Below are 15,560 nucleotides of genomic sequence, written 5' to 3'. Positions count from 1 at the left end.
GGCGTTTGTAATTTAGTGCCTGCCCATATAAGGCCGTCCGTCAGCGGCAATCCAATAGCAAACTGCCACGGGTAAATATTCACGGGTGAAGGACTGTGCTTATGGAGAGGAAGATGAGATGGTCAGGGTGGTGTTTGACACAAACTCAGCGAAACTGCGAGAGAAAGTTTTAAGTGCCAGGACTAAGGTAACATTAAATACAGCCACGGACATAGCACGAGATGGCACCAGCACAGCTGGGAACCTTCGATGCATGTACACCGAGCTGCTCACGTGAACTGACGCAGTGCACAGATAAAAGGCAACAGTTCCAAAGAGCGCTGAACAAAAACCGAATTACACAATTGAAAAGGCAGCAAAAAATATGAAGCGTCTGATAAGCATATTCATAAATCCAACTACTGCGGAAACAAAGCACACGTTGGAAAAAGTCAATGTCCCGCTAAAGGAAGACAGTGTAAAAACCCGTGCATGCAGTGTGTCAGGTCTCAGATAAAGAAGAAGACGAGCTGTTTATTGATGCAGTAAGAAACAAATCGATGAATGAAACCTGTCATCTTTACAACGATTGACAAACACGGAATGTAACTTGAACACAACACATCCTACAAATACGAACCTGATTGAAAGAAATAATGATAATCAAATCCTTGATGACAGCAACACTCAGTAACACTCACAAAACAAATACTGTATATTGACAGTCATGTTACGTTATTTTTAAAATGTTCCCTTTTCTTTTCTAGCTTTTTAACACACTACTTCTCCATACGCGGGTATATATATATATATATATATATATATATATATATATATATATATATATATATATATATATATATATATATATATATATATATATATATATATATATATATATATATATATATAACCCGATCTACATACTCGAATAATGGATACTTTATTCGCCATCAATGATTGTTTTGGTAAAGCCATACTCAGTGTATTCATTAGATGAACGGTAAAAAGTAAGAGCGAGGGAAGGATGACTTATTGAAGCATGCAGGCTGTAGTGCGCTCAACTCTATCTGAATTGCGCGATCACATTTGAAAAATATATCTTTTCAAGTTCTATTTAGTCCATATGTGTCAAACTCAAGGGTCACGAGATCATTTTATATACTGTATTATTGTTATTAAAGCCCGGGTATATGAAGCACTGGTAACACAATAAACTACAGATCCCATAATGCAGCGCTTCAGCTGCCTTGCCGAACACTTACCGCGTTAATCAAGTCTAGCTTATGATGCTGCAAGTTATTGCGAAGCTAGCTCACACGATGCTGAAGAGAAAAGTTGATTCTGAAAATAGAGCCTTTAAAAAGCGATGGGAGGCTGAGTATATGTTTACTAAACCCGTGTGTCTCATTTGTGGAGCTAATGTGGCTGTAATTACAGAATTTAATCTAAGACGGCACTATGAGACAAAACATCAGGGTAACCTGAATGCAATGTAGAAGATACAGAAAGCAGAAGAATTAAATAAGAATCTGACACTTCAGCGGACGTTTTAACCTGTGCACAATCACAAAGTGATTTCAAGTGAAGCTGCTTTTATGGGAGACACAAATGCACCAGTGCAACTTGCCCTACTTTCCCTGTTGCCAAGTAATGTTAAACCAAGTCGTCACTACGGTGTTCCCAAATATGCATTTTGCTGATAAACTGAGAGCACTGAGTTTGCACGGTGCTTTGGTGACTTTGAAGAACAAAAAAAGTCAGTCTACATGCGGCTCGAACCTTGTGCATGTTTGGTAGCACATATCTGTGTGAGAAGCTCTTCTCAGTGATGAAGACTAACAAAACAGCACACAGGAGTCGCCTCACTGATGAGCACCTGCAGTCCATCCTGAGAATCTCCACAACACAGAACCTCACACCAAACAGAAACGAACTTGTGGCCAAAAAAAGATGCCAGGCGTCCAGCTCTAAAATGACATCTGAGCAAAGACAACTGAATGATTTGATTTGTTATTGCTGAAAAGAACACATTTTATTTATATTTCCAGGTTTTGTTATGCAGCATGTTCATATTTGAATTTGTATAATTTTGACAGGATATATTTTTATGGAGAGCAAAATCTTTTGGGATATTTAAAATCTAAGTTTATTTTTATATAAAATTACATAAGAGTAAAGAAATTTGAATGTTTGTTCTTTTAACGTTTACTTTATTTCTAACTTGTATAATTTAGACAGGATATATTTTTATGGAGAGCAAAATATTATAAGTTGTTTAAGGTTTGAGTTGATTTATTCAGGAATAATATTCCTGTCTGTTTTTACCATTCCTACCAAAGATATTTCTGTCGACTAAATAAAAATTCCTTCTATTTAAAATTTAAATAGAACTTGAACAAATACGATAGTTCATAATATCCACGCAGACTTGCACGTAAGAGCGGGAGTTATCCGTTTTAACAAGCAGCGTATTGCACTGATACGAAATAGCTGTGTGTATATATGTGTAGATATGTATGTATATGTATATATATGTTTATATATGTGTGTGTGTATATATGTATATATGTATGTATTTGTGTGTATATATGTGTATATATATATATGTTTATGTGTGTGTGTGTAAATATATATATATATATATATGACAACAACACTCATCACTCACAACAGTCACAAAACAATTACATTGACAATCATACTACGTTATTTTCAAAATGTTTCCTTTTCTTTTTCATTGCTTCTTTAACACACTACTTCTCCGCTGCGAAGCGCGGGTATTTTGCTAGTATATATATATATACACACCCACACACACTTGCATAACTTAATAACCTTTATGGCACAATAACAATTCAACACATTTATGGTCACTACAGTATTTGGATCTAATAATCTTCATGTGGGAAAAGGCAGACTCGCATAAATAAGTAGAATAAGAATAATGCAGTCAAGGAGCTTTTGAATTCAGCTGAGTGAAAAATGACGGCTGTCCGATTAACTGCGATTTTAGTTCCCTCTCTTTTCTCTTTGTCAGATCGCTTTTCGGAAGTAAGTCAGTTTCGTAGTTTTTATGAACAGTTCGAAAGTGCCTTTCCACATTTTCCTTTTTTGGAATAGCAATGACAGATTGACAGATCAGACAAACGCACTTCGATTGTGACATTGTGAGAGAAAAAAATCCTCTTCTAATTACACATAAAGCCAATACTCTCCCCAAACAATTTTTTTTAAAATCCCTTCTTTAGTCGATATAAATTGGAAGGCTAACTAGATCACAGCCAGAGTTTTGCAGTAGCTTGCGTGTTTGATCGTGCGTGCGGGATGACCAGCTTGTTGGAAGAAAGGAGATCTCAGACTGGCCGCCCTGTATGTCAATCAAGTGGCAAATGCCATAGTGAGGATATATGATAGACTAACGTTTAAAAGATTTTTTGAATGCAACGCGATCTACCTGCACTACCTTTGCGATCTACCGGTCGATCGCGATCGACGCATTGGGCACCCCTGAACTAGATACATGTACTAATATGACAGCATGAACTGCTTGTTGATAAGGTTAGTTTTTTATTGGTGTCAACATACTGCAGTCGTTTTATTAAAAATAAGTGTCGGTCGTTCTAAAACCGTTCACATGTGAGATGTCCGTGCACTGTGTCATCCCGGGAAGCCCGGGATTCCCGGGAATGACATGCAGGATGCCCGAATTCCCGGGAAGGGATAAACCCGTCCGGGAATGGATTCCCCACTGCTGGACTCTTTGATAGACTCTTTGCTACACAAGTATTGGGACCCTCACTTAATGTTCTCTAACCGACTGTTTTCAGGTGAGACCTGCCATCAGGCACTTTCTGTAGCTCTGGATGAGACTTTTACTTTTGTCACTGGTCACTCGGCCCACTCTTCTTGAGATTTGATGGACTTCATCTTCCAACTATGACTTCCAGCTCTTTACATGGATGTTGACTTAGATTCAGTTCAGAGTTCATAGCAGAATACCTCAGAACATTCCAGTGTAATTTCAACCATATTTCGGTTGTCATACTTGTATGTTTTGGGGGATCCATGTCCTGAACCCATGACAGAGCCTTGTGACGGTCACTCCAGAATGTCTAGATGATCTTCTGATTTTATTGTGCCCTGGCCAGCACAGCGGCCCCCTAACATTAATGAGCCTCCTCCATGTTTCTTGTATTTTCTTTGAACACTTGTTTTGTTTTCTGTGGACACAGAGCTGCTGTGACTTACCGTAAAACTCTCGTTTAGTTTCATCAGTCCAAAGGATCATCTCCAGCACTGTGTCTTGTCAACATGTGTTTAAGAAAACTCCAATCAAGAAGGTGTACCTTGATCTCAGAGGTCAGCCTGAGTCTCTCTTGATGTTTTCTTGTTTTTATTCTGCACCATTTAAACTCTCCTTTTGTTCAATCTGAGGTCAGCTTTACTCTGGTGGTCTTATTATGGAGGTTGGGTACAGTCCTGCGGATGCTCAAACATCTTGAGAATATTAGCAGCTCTGCTCACTGGAACATGAAGCTCTATGGAGGTGGTCTTGTAATCTTCACCTTGACCACTCTTGGCTGTGACTTTCTTCATCTCCTCCTCTTCTCTTGTCCTCGTTCAGTGTGAGGCACACAATGACACAACACAGCAGAGTGAGGACTTGACTGAGTGGCTGAAGATCCCTGTGACACTCATTAGAGGAATCAGTCAGTGTGAGATGTCACGACAGTCCAGTGGGGTCTTTGAACTTCTAAGAACCCACAATAATTTTCTCTTCCATTTTCATTTGTTTTAATTTTTTAAATTTGTGAAGAGAGCTCAAAGCAAAGTGTCTACTCTGTGGGGTTTTATAAGTTTTATCAAAGGGGTTTGATCAGACTTTTCCTAGTAGAGGAAAAGTTTCTTTTTTTAATTAAAAAGTTGATGTCTTCTACAGGGGACACCTCAGACCTACAGATACTTGTCTGACCAGAAGGGTCCCATGTTTATTCACAACTGCATGACCCCGAGTGTCATTGAAAGTCAACTGTTTAAAATTCTTCTGGAGCAGCACTGCTGAAAGGCACTATATAGACTAAATATCAGGAGCTCTGGAATAGTGACTATGTGTAGGAGTGAGTGACAGATGAGACTACTGTAGAGTGTCCCCCCTTTATTGGTCACTCAAGGGGTCCTTCATTTCTGAATCAATTCTCCGAGGACTCATGGGTCAGTCAGATGTTGGCCATACTGATGAGAGTTTGGTGTTCTACTGAGTCACTTGACGTCACATTAGACATTAAACTTCACAACCTTCTTCTTGTTTCCAGATTTGTCAATTCTGATATTCTGGAAATTCTGACATTCTCAAAAAAAATGAATTCTCTGTGAAGGATGGGATGTCCCACCGGTGACAGAGGAAAATCAGAAGTGGCAATTTGAAAGGCTTCTTACTCATTCAAGCAGTAATGGTCTGAAATTTCACCTTGTCTGACAAGCTGGAGATCGATTTGAAATAAATATACACCTGGATATGATTAAATTATACTATTAGGGTTCTAAGTTGATTCAGGAGGTGTGATAGACGAGGTCAACGTTATCAAACACCCACCGCCTGACCCAGTTACACACATGCTTCATTTTTGTGTGAATGTAAAGCAAGACCTCTACCTTGTTATGCAAGAAATAGACAAGCTGTAATTCTATAGATCTGGAAACATCTAATGTTGTGTTCCTGACTGAAGAATCGATGAAACTCCTCTCGTATATTTAATTTTCTTTTATATTATTGGATGAAGTATGCTGCAAATTAAACGTATAAGCAAAGAGTAAAACACACTAAAGTCCATCCTCACTTAAACCTTAAAACTGCATATTCCCAAAATGCCAGGGTGTTTGAGGCCGTGTCGTCAGGTGCAGCTCTCAGGTAGATGTCTTCTTTGTCTTCTTCTTTCAGCTGCTCCAATTAGGGGTCGCCACAGCAGATCATCTTATTCCATATATCTTTCTGTCCTCCTCATCTTGTTCTGTCTTCTCCATCATCTGCATGTCCTCTCTCAACACATCCATAAACCTTCTCTTAGGCCTTCCTCTTCTCCTCTTACCTGACAGCTCTATCCTTAGCATCCTTCTCCCAGTATACCCAGCATCTCTCCTCTGCACATGTCCAAACCAACACAATCTCACCTCTCTGACTTTGTCTCCCAACCGTCCTACCTGAGCTGACCCTCTAATGTCCTCATTTCTAATCCTGTTCATCCTCGTCACACCCAATGCAAATCTTAGCATCTTTAACTCTGCCACCTCCAGCTGTGTCTTCTGCTTTCTGGTCAGTGCCACCGTCTCCTGCCCATATAACATAGCTGGTCTCACTACTGTCCTGTAGACCTTCCCTTTCACTCTTGATGAGATCTGATCTAAATCAGGGTGTCCAACTCTGACCCCAGAGGGCCGCAGTGGCTGCAGGTTTTCTTTCCAGACCATTTCTTAATCAGTAACCAATTCTTGCTGTTAATTGACTTCTTTTCCCTTCCCTTTGTTAATTGAAGAATCCTCTGAATTGCTTCTTTGTTTCCTTAAATGGCAGCCAAATAAAAATCAGACGTGAAGTGAACCAATGATTGACCAGCCAGGGGGTCTCAACATGACCAGTTGGGGTATCAAACTCCCACCAGTTTTACTCTAACCAGTTTCTTAATTAGAAGCCGATTGTTGTTGTTAATTGAACTTGTTATTTAATTCCATGGCTGTGCTCTCGTTTGACCGCAGCAGAAAGCAGATCAGCGTCACCAAGACCTTCATCTTTCTTTATTTTCTGTTACTGTATGACAGCAAAGGTTATCTGGTCATGTGTTGGGTCATTTTGTATTTCATTACTGGTTGGTTGCTAATTAAAGAATAAACAGAAACAGATAAGGGATCTGAGTCTTAAATAGCAAGTCAATTAAAATGAAGTTAAAAATGTTAATTAGCAGCAAAAATGGGTCATTAATTAAGAAAATGGTTAGAATGAAAACCTGGGCCCTCCAGGATCGATGTTGGACACCCCTGATCTGAATTAAAGAAGGAAACAGTTAAGTCTCCATGTGCCTCGTGTGTTCTTGAAAACGATGATGGTAAGCAGGCGTGTGTGTGTGTGTGTAATGAAGTTACAACACAATATTGTACTTTGTTTAATAAAGGCAAAAATAAAAAATAAATAAATATTAAAAGATAAAATGACTATGAATGTGTCTAACTGTACTCACCTTATTACCTCAGTCTATCCCACCGGACTACCTTTCACTCTTCTACAGCATATCCAGTACGAGGTATTCTCAGTTTTATGTCTAAACCCAAAGCGTCAAGTTATTCATCTGACCGGTGCTGTAGATTCCTTGAGGAGAGGTTTGCTTCAGCCATACACCTCGATACACACACAGCCAAGGGACTGGCAAAGCAGGGAATGGGATTAACAGTTGGATCAGCAATCTTGGATTCTGCCTCACATATGATGAAAGGCACTTAATTCTAGGGAGGCAACAGTGCAACACGTCCTAGCAACACAGTCAAGAAGGATAAAGATACAAAATGGCAACAGGCCACACTTAAAATTTAGCAATAAAATCATTTTATTAATTGTCAATTCATTATTAACACCCAAATGCTCATGTATTAATAATCTCTAATGTACAAGGCCTCCAAGAACTCAAAATAAAGAAGCAGAAAAAATACTTAAAGTAAAACAAAATGTCAAGAATGTTCACATTGTAACAGGCCTGGCTCATCTTTTATTAACTCTGCTGGTTATCTGATGAAACACAGAAAGCAAGCTGATGAAATGTCAGCTAACAGGAGCGCCGCAGAACAATCCCACCACTCAGGTGAGTCCTTCTGCATGAACACAGACCAGGAAGGGCAGCTGGCTTTGTTCACGTCTTACAAGTCTGTCCTTCTCCGAGTGTCATCCACTTTGTGCTCCAGTCCCAAACTCCAAATGTGCTACGGGGTGCAGTGGGGTTGCCGATCAGGAAGTGGCACTCTGTACAGGGCTGATGAATGCTGCCATAAAAGTCAACAAAAGTGATTGATCACAAATGCCACATTGCGCGTTTGTATGATCTTTGTGATGACATTACAGTTTCAGAACATGCTAACCGATAAATAACAGACTTATTCAGTGTATGGTCACAGATTCGAAATCAAAAACACATGAATTCTGAAGTCTGCATGCCATGGCTGTGCTCAACAGTCCACTCAGGAGTGACTGACAGTTCTTTCCACCAATCAGCTTTCTTCTTTTGTTTTCAGTCGGTACCTGCCTTTCTGTGCTGTCTTTTCTGATTTTGTCTACGTCACCTCTGTCACTGAGCGTATTTCATCGATGTCATCTCCTAATTTTGTGGTTTCCACTTTTCATATTTATCAACCTTCTTCCATTTCATGGCCAATGTACCCTTTTTAGATAAGTCCTTGTAAGAGTCAAGCTATACTCACAAATATGATAACGTCAAAGAAATGAAATGTAAAAAGAGTGTGGCCAAATAAAGAAACAGAAACTTACCAAATACAGAAAGTCCAAGCAGAGTGAACCAGCATTGAGTAGTGAGGGAGTCAAATTTGCCCTTCAGTGGTGGGGGTACAGAAGGGGCCACTTCTGCTTTTTGGAGTTTCTGTCAAGTAAATGAAGCCAAACCTTTGTGTAGCTGACACTCTCTCAAAGCAGAGCTTTCTAATCGTCAGTCCTGCTGTTGGAGTTTATTGGAGCTCCTGTGGCCTCCAGCTTGTAGTCTCGATGTGAAGAAACGTTGTCTTGGGTATCGATATGAAGAAGGTGCTGAACTCAAACTGAAACCTGAACCAACACATTCAGAGTATAAAGCGTCCATCACACACCACCCCATGATATACTGACATGTAGCAAAGGAGCATCTGTTATATTTTTAGGTTAATTTATCAAATTACCAGCTGGGTCAGCAGAGATCCCTTTGTGTTTCTGCTTTGTCTTCCCTTTTTCTCTTATGTGTCAGACAATAAAATCAGTTCATTTAATTTTCATTGTGGTCTGCATTCATTATGGTGTCCCATTTCCAATATAATTATTGTCACTATTTTAAATAATATTCCTTCTATACATTAATTGATATTCTTCATAATGGTGTTCCCCTGTGGTAACCCTAGCATGCTGTTGTGACTCCCTCTTGAATGTTTGATTTGTATTTAGATCTTCTTAAATTCCCACTTTTGGACTCACCCTTGACACACAGCTGATGAATGCGTTTGGTCTGTAAAGACTCTTATCATTTATAAATGATAACCTAAATTAGTGTCAAAGCCTCTCTACATTGGTCAGTCATGTGACGGCTCTCTTTATAGTCTCCTGTCCTCCTTGACTGTCCCTCCCCAGTATCTGATTGGACAGCATTGGTTGTCAGCTGACCTCGCTAAATGACTTCATCATTTTCAGGGGTAAGAACAGCTGTCTGCACTCAGCCATCAGAAGACATCTCAAAGACGGTACAAGTTCATTGCTACTCAGATAAGGCCCCATCTCCAAAGCTCTGAAACAAAAATATTCCCCTTGTCATCATTGGCACGTCCTGGTAGTTGGCACTGCACTGTGCATTTCTCCATTTTTCATTCCAGTGTGAATTCTTACGTAGCTCTGAGGTTAACTTACATCTATGATATGTTTACCACTGTCAGTGTTTTCTCCACTATTCTTATTTATTTATTAACTACTCTCGAGAGCTTTTACCGATTTTTCTTCATATTTTTTTTTTGCCTGAGGATCCAAAGGAAAGATCATTTGACATTTCTGGGACAGGCTTTACTCCAATATGACTTTGTGTGTGTCTCCAAAAACTTTTTCTAGAACAGTACCCTTTACCACATTCAGAACAGGTGTACTGCTTCTCTCCAGTGTGGATCATTCTGTGTCACCGAAGTGCGCTTGGATGTGAGAATCATTTGCCACATTCTGGACAGCAATGGGGTTTCTCTCCAGAATGAATTATAATGTGATCTTTAGGAGTTGTGCTGTCTGAGAAAAGCTTCCCACACTCAGAACAGCTTTGTTTCTTACCAGAATGTATTATTTTTATGATTGTGAAAAGAACTATCATTTAAGAATCGCATTCCACATTCAGTAAAACTGTAAGGCTTCTCTCCAGTATGACTTCTTATTTGATTAAAAAGATGACTGAGGTGTGAGAATTGTTTGCCACATTCCAAGCAAAGGTGAGTTTTCTCTCCTGTGTGAAGTTTGATGTGACTTTTATGGTGATCTGCTGTGAGAACTGCTTATCACATTCAGGACAACAATAAGGTTTCTCTCCAGCACTAGTTCTGATGTGGCACTGAAGTGTGCTTAAATATAAGAATCGTTTCTCACATTCAGAACAGCAATGAGATTTTTCTTCAGTATGGATTTTGGCATGTGGACATTAATGGCTTGTATAACTTTTGCCGCGTTCAGAACATACAAACTGCGTTTTCGCTTTAGTGGGAGTTTGTGTGTTTACTTGAAAACAGCTAATGTTTAAAACATTTTTCCACATTGAGAACAGCAATATGCCTTCTCTCCAGTATCAATTTCTGTGTGCCTTTGAAAACTGCATTTGTCAGAAAATGGTTTGCTACATTCTGAAAAGCAATCAGGTTTTTAACCTGTGTGGATTTTTCTGTGTTTCTGAAGATGGCATCTCCTTGAGAACGACTTACCACATTCTGGACAACAATGAGGCTTTTCTCCTGTGTGGATTCTTATGTGTATCTGAAGATGGCTTCTCCATAAGAACGACATACCACATTCGGAACAACAATGAGGTTTTTCTCTAGTGTGTATTCCTCTGTGCCTCTGTAGATGGCTACTCCTTAAGAACGACTTACCACATTCGGGACAACAATGAGGTTTTTCTCCTGAGTGGATTCTTCTGTGGTCATGAAGAAGGCTTCTACATGAAAATGACTTACCACATTCTGGACAACAATGAGGCGTTTCTCCTGTGTGACTTCTTATGTGCCTCTGAAGATAGCTTCTCCTTGAGAATGACTTACCACATTCTGAACAGCAATGAGGTTTTTCTCCTGAGTGGATTATTCTGTGGTCATGAAGATGGCTTCTCCTTGAGAACGACTTACCACATTCATGACAACAATATTTTTTATCTCCAGTGTGAATCTTCATATGCTTATTAAGATTACTTTTCTGCTTGAATTGTTTGCCACATTTCAAACAACCTTTTTTTTCTGCGTGATTTTGGATTTCTTTCTCCACTTGTTGTCGATCAGTTTTGATGGCTTCTGTCTGTGTTACTCCAGCAGCAGGGAGAGAACTGCACTGCAAAAACGCTGCTGTCAGGTTCTCTGATCCTCTTGCTGATTTTTTCATTCCTTTCTCTTTGTATTGAAGAGAGGGCTGACCAAATGAAGGGCCAAATGAAGGTGGAGTGAAGCTGCCATTCTTTGGTAAATCTAAAATAACACAAATATTTTAATTATTATTATAATTATTATTTTCCCTGACATGTTTATCCAAGGCGACTTACAACATTTGAGACACAATTGGTTACATTTCTCTTGTTCTTCCAACTGGAGCACAGGCAGGTCACGTGACGTGCTTGTGGTCACATGGTGTCAATAGCTGAATCTGAACCTGCAACTTCAGGGGTTGATGTCCAAATTCCTAACCACTACCTGTCTTTTAAAATAAATGAAATAGTACAAGAAAAGTGGTGGCACACTGGTTGGAATTCCTTCCTCACACTGAGGTGCAATTTATGATCTGGCCACTCCGTGTGTGGTCTTTACATTTTCTGGTACTGTCTGTTCAATTTTTCCATCTTTCTCTCATATGTGAAAGACAGGCCTGATCTGATTAACTGATGACAAATCAAAATCAGCCAATTTTCATTCCAAATGACTTGACCAATGATCAGCAATTATCTGACCTTAACATCTGATCTTGAATGATAAAAAGCATGCAAGACAAAGTTCCAACATTACCAAAATACAGAAACACGTCCTCGCCAGTCTAACAGTTTTATTGCCTTCCTACAAGAGATAACAAATTTGCGGTTTGCAATATTTGTGCAAAAAGAAGTCAGTCATGGAGGATTCTCTGCTAAAACTTTCAACAATATAAACCTTATTCAACATCTGAGAAGCTAACAGAAAAGGGACTAGTGTGAAGAACGAGCTGTTCAAAGGCTGAGGCGACCATCAAGCTTAGTCTAGCTCAGTCACCTACTCTCACACTCGGCCTCCAATAATGGCAGCACTTAGAAAACTCAACCTTATAATACTGACAGCAAGAACTTACTGTGACAGCAAAAATAGTGGAATTCGTAAGCCTGGACAACCAGCCACTTTCAGTTCTGGAAGATGTCACATTTTAGATCATTTAGAAGCACAATTCCATCTGCCAGTGAGTGTTTGTTGACTGATTTATTTGTATAATTAACTAACCAGGCATTAGATGTTTTGACTAAAATCACTTTGATTAGCCTTTCAGTGAATGTGTAGGTAGATCGGAGAAAAGGGATGCAGAGTTTTACCGAGCTGGTACATGAATATAAATCGTTATCAAGTGGACGTTGATTAGTTAGAAATTGTAATCAGCCCACTAATTGGCTTATTGGGTATAATGGTACGAGCCTAGCCCTTAGACCTAAATAAAATACTAATTACACATAATAATCATATAATGTGAATAGTGACTATACAGTTATTAATTCTGTAACAGATATTATTATCATAATGATTTTTTCCCCAAATTAAACAATGGTACAAGGATATGTATTTCACAGATGATTGCAAATCTCACACATAAACTGCTTAGTGCCGGTGTCTCGACCACAAAGATGCACTCAGAGTGACAGACGACAGCCGAGTAATCCAAAGAAACTCCCCGCCGACAGAACTGAAGAATGCATGAAGAAATTGTCAATAAAGATAAAAACGATATTTGAGTCCACAGCATCAGAGGTGAATCTTTATCTCTGTGAACCTCATACCACAAGAGATGCTGGGCCACTGGCTTTCTGGAGGACCAATAAAAGTCGTCGTCCTACCTGGGCCCTCCTTATACAAGTGGGGACAACGAGGGTCTGTTCAGTATGGCAGCATACGTCGTGGATGACAGGCGGACCAGACTGTCCTCAGAACATGCAGAGATGCTCATATTCGTAGATAAGAACCAGAAGCGTTGACCAAGACTGTCTCATTTTCTTCTGGTCATAGTCAATGGCTACAAATATCTAATTGAACATTTTATTTGATTAGAAATGTGGAGTATGATTAAGACATGTCTTTTGTTTTATTCAGCTTGTTTTTGTTCCATTATGTGTGCATTATGGGTAAATGTTCTTTGTCTATGCTGTATCACTTTATTATAGATTGTGAAGTTTATGCATGCCTAAAATTACATTTATTATTTAAAAAAAAAAAGGTGTTATTATTATAGGGCGTCACGGTGGCACAGTGGGTATCACTGCTGCCTCGCAGTTAGGAGACCTGGGTTTGCTTTCCGAGTCTCCCACGCAGACACAGGGAGAACATGCAAACTCCATGCAGAGATTTCCTCTGGGTGCTCCGGTTTCCTCCCACAGTCCAAACACATGCAGGTTAGGTGGATTGGCGATTCTAAACTGGACTTGGTGTATGGGTGTGTGTCTGCCCTGCGGTGGGCTGGCGCCCTGCCCGGGATTTGTTCCTGTCTTACGCCATGTGTTGGCTGGGATTGGCTACAGCAGACCCCTGTGACCCTGGGTTAGGATATTACAGATTGGATAATGGATGGATGGTATTATTATTATTATTGATATCAGCAGATCCTAATGGAATGGAATGGGTGATTAATATCGACACTAAAGACTCCGATCAGAGCCTCCCTACCCGATGATGTGTCTGAATTTGGGTTTCCACTTCTTAATTGCAATCTATGTGATGATATTTACATCCTCTAGAACCTAATGTGGACTAAAAATAAACATACATATCCGCTTGTGTTAGGGGGAACAGTGTTTAGCACAGCTGCTTTATTGTTCAGGTGTCCGGGGGTCAAATCCTGCCCACAGTTGTTCTACACAGGGACTCTGAATAGCATTTCTGGTTATTCTGGTTCTTCCCCTCATCCCCTAAAAACATGCAGGTGAAGTGGAGTGGTGACTCCAAATTGACCCGATGTAACGGTGGAAGACAGAAGGGCCCAAGATCATCTGCAAGTGAAGATTTCAAACCACTGCCAACTTGTCCAGGCCATGCTGCCCCAGCAAGTTCAGGCTGAGAGCAGAACACAAGATGGTTCACAGTTGGTCTCGTCCGATGCGGGAGATGGACGTCTGAAGTGGAGCTCCGCTAGCAGTGGTGCTATTTTTCATATTATTTGCTCATTATTCTGAGATATCCTGTATTTATTCGACCCGAGAGGGACCGCTACAGTATATGTAAACACATATAAACATGGCCAACAAGAAGGAAAGAACGAAAGAATCGAAGACTAAAGCTACATCCAAGCTGCGATCAGCAAGCCCTAGCTCGAGATACGGCCGGTCAGAGACAGACCTGGATCAGATGGGCGAAAGTACAGACTCCTCGGGACCACGGTCCGCTACATCGTCGCCGGCTGAGAGCGAAAAGGGGAGCGAAGGTGCGATCGTGAGTGCAGATGTGGATAGCTCGCCGATTGGAGAGGATTACCTGAAACTGGAAAAGGCCGGGAGGTCCGCGGCTTCAGTTACGCAATTACGCGGGACTGGAGCAGCGGGGACACCGCTTCAGCAGAGTCTGCTGCTTCATCTACGGCACAAGAAGGCACATTTGAGCTATCTGAACTGAAAGTGTTGCTCGCTGAGCTCACGCAAGATATAAAGGAAAGCGAGAAGGCTAATGAGAAAGCAACGGCAAAGGCACTTGAGAGACTGAAACAGGAATTAAAACAGGAGATGAAACAGGCCAATGAATGTCTGCGACAGGAAATCCAACAGGCAAATGAAAGGCTGCGACAGGAATTCCAACAGGCAAATGAAAGGCTGCGTCAAGAGGTCCAACTTGAACTTCGACAGGTGCTGGGCAAAATTGAAGAGCGCATTGAGAAAAACTCGCTAAACTGAGCACGCTTGCTGATCAATTGGAGCATCTTAGTGAGACATTCACGAATCGGATCGAAATAGCCGAACATCTAGCTGCCAGTGCCGAGGAAAGAGCAGTAAATGCCAGTTCGGAATGTAAAAAACTCGGAGAAAAACTTGGAGACAGACTGGCTGCTTTAGAAGATGGGAATAGAAGGTATAATGTCAGAATTGAAGGCCTGCCGGAGAATCGAGAAAGTTTAAACCCTGTGAAATTCGCAACTGAACTTTTTTCTAAAATAATCGGGGGCGACTTTAAAGCAGAATCTGAGATAGCAGCGGCTTACACAGACGCTGATCAAACACCGTCAGACCCGACCAAGATCTTTTATAGTTCGTTTTGAACGATTATCATTTAAGTTAGAGGTGATGGAACTCCTCAGGAAAAAAGGAAGATATTATATATGAAGATTGCCACATTCGCGTCTTCCCTGACTTCTCTCCAGCAACAGCTATTAAACGCGCAGCCTTCTATAATATTAAACA

At 40.4% G+C, this 15,560-nt stretch overlaps 1 pseudogene; it reads right to left on the bottom strand.

The window, feature by feature from the left end:
* Positions 1-10,483: 10,483 nt before the first annotated feature.
* Positions 10,484-11,206, bottom strand: LOC120528991 (annotated as a pseudogene).
* Between the last annotated feature and the right edge of the window lie 4,354 nt (positions 11,207-15,560).

The sequence above is a fragment of the Polypterus senegalus genome, chromosome 4, assembly GCF_016835505.1.
Source record: "Polypterus senegalus isolate Bchr_013 chromosome 4, ASM1683550v1, whole genome shotgun sequence".
NCBI lineage: Eukaryota > Metazoa > Chordata > Cladistia > Polypteriformes > Polypteridae > Polypterus > Polypterus senegalus.
This window is presented reverse-complemented; position numbering and strand designations above follow the sequence as displayed.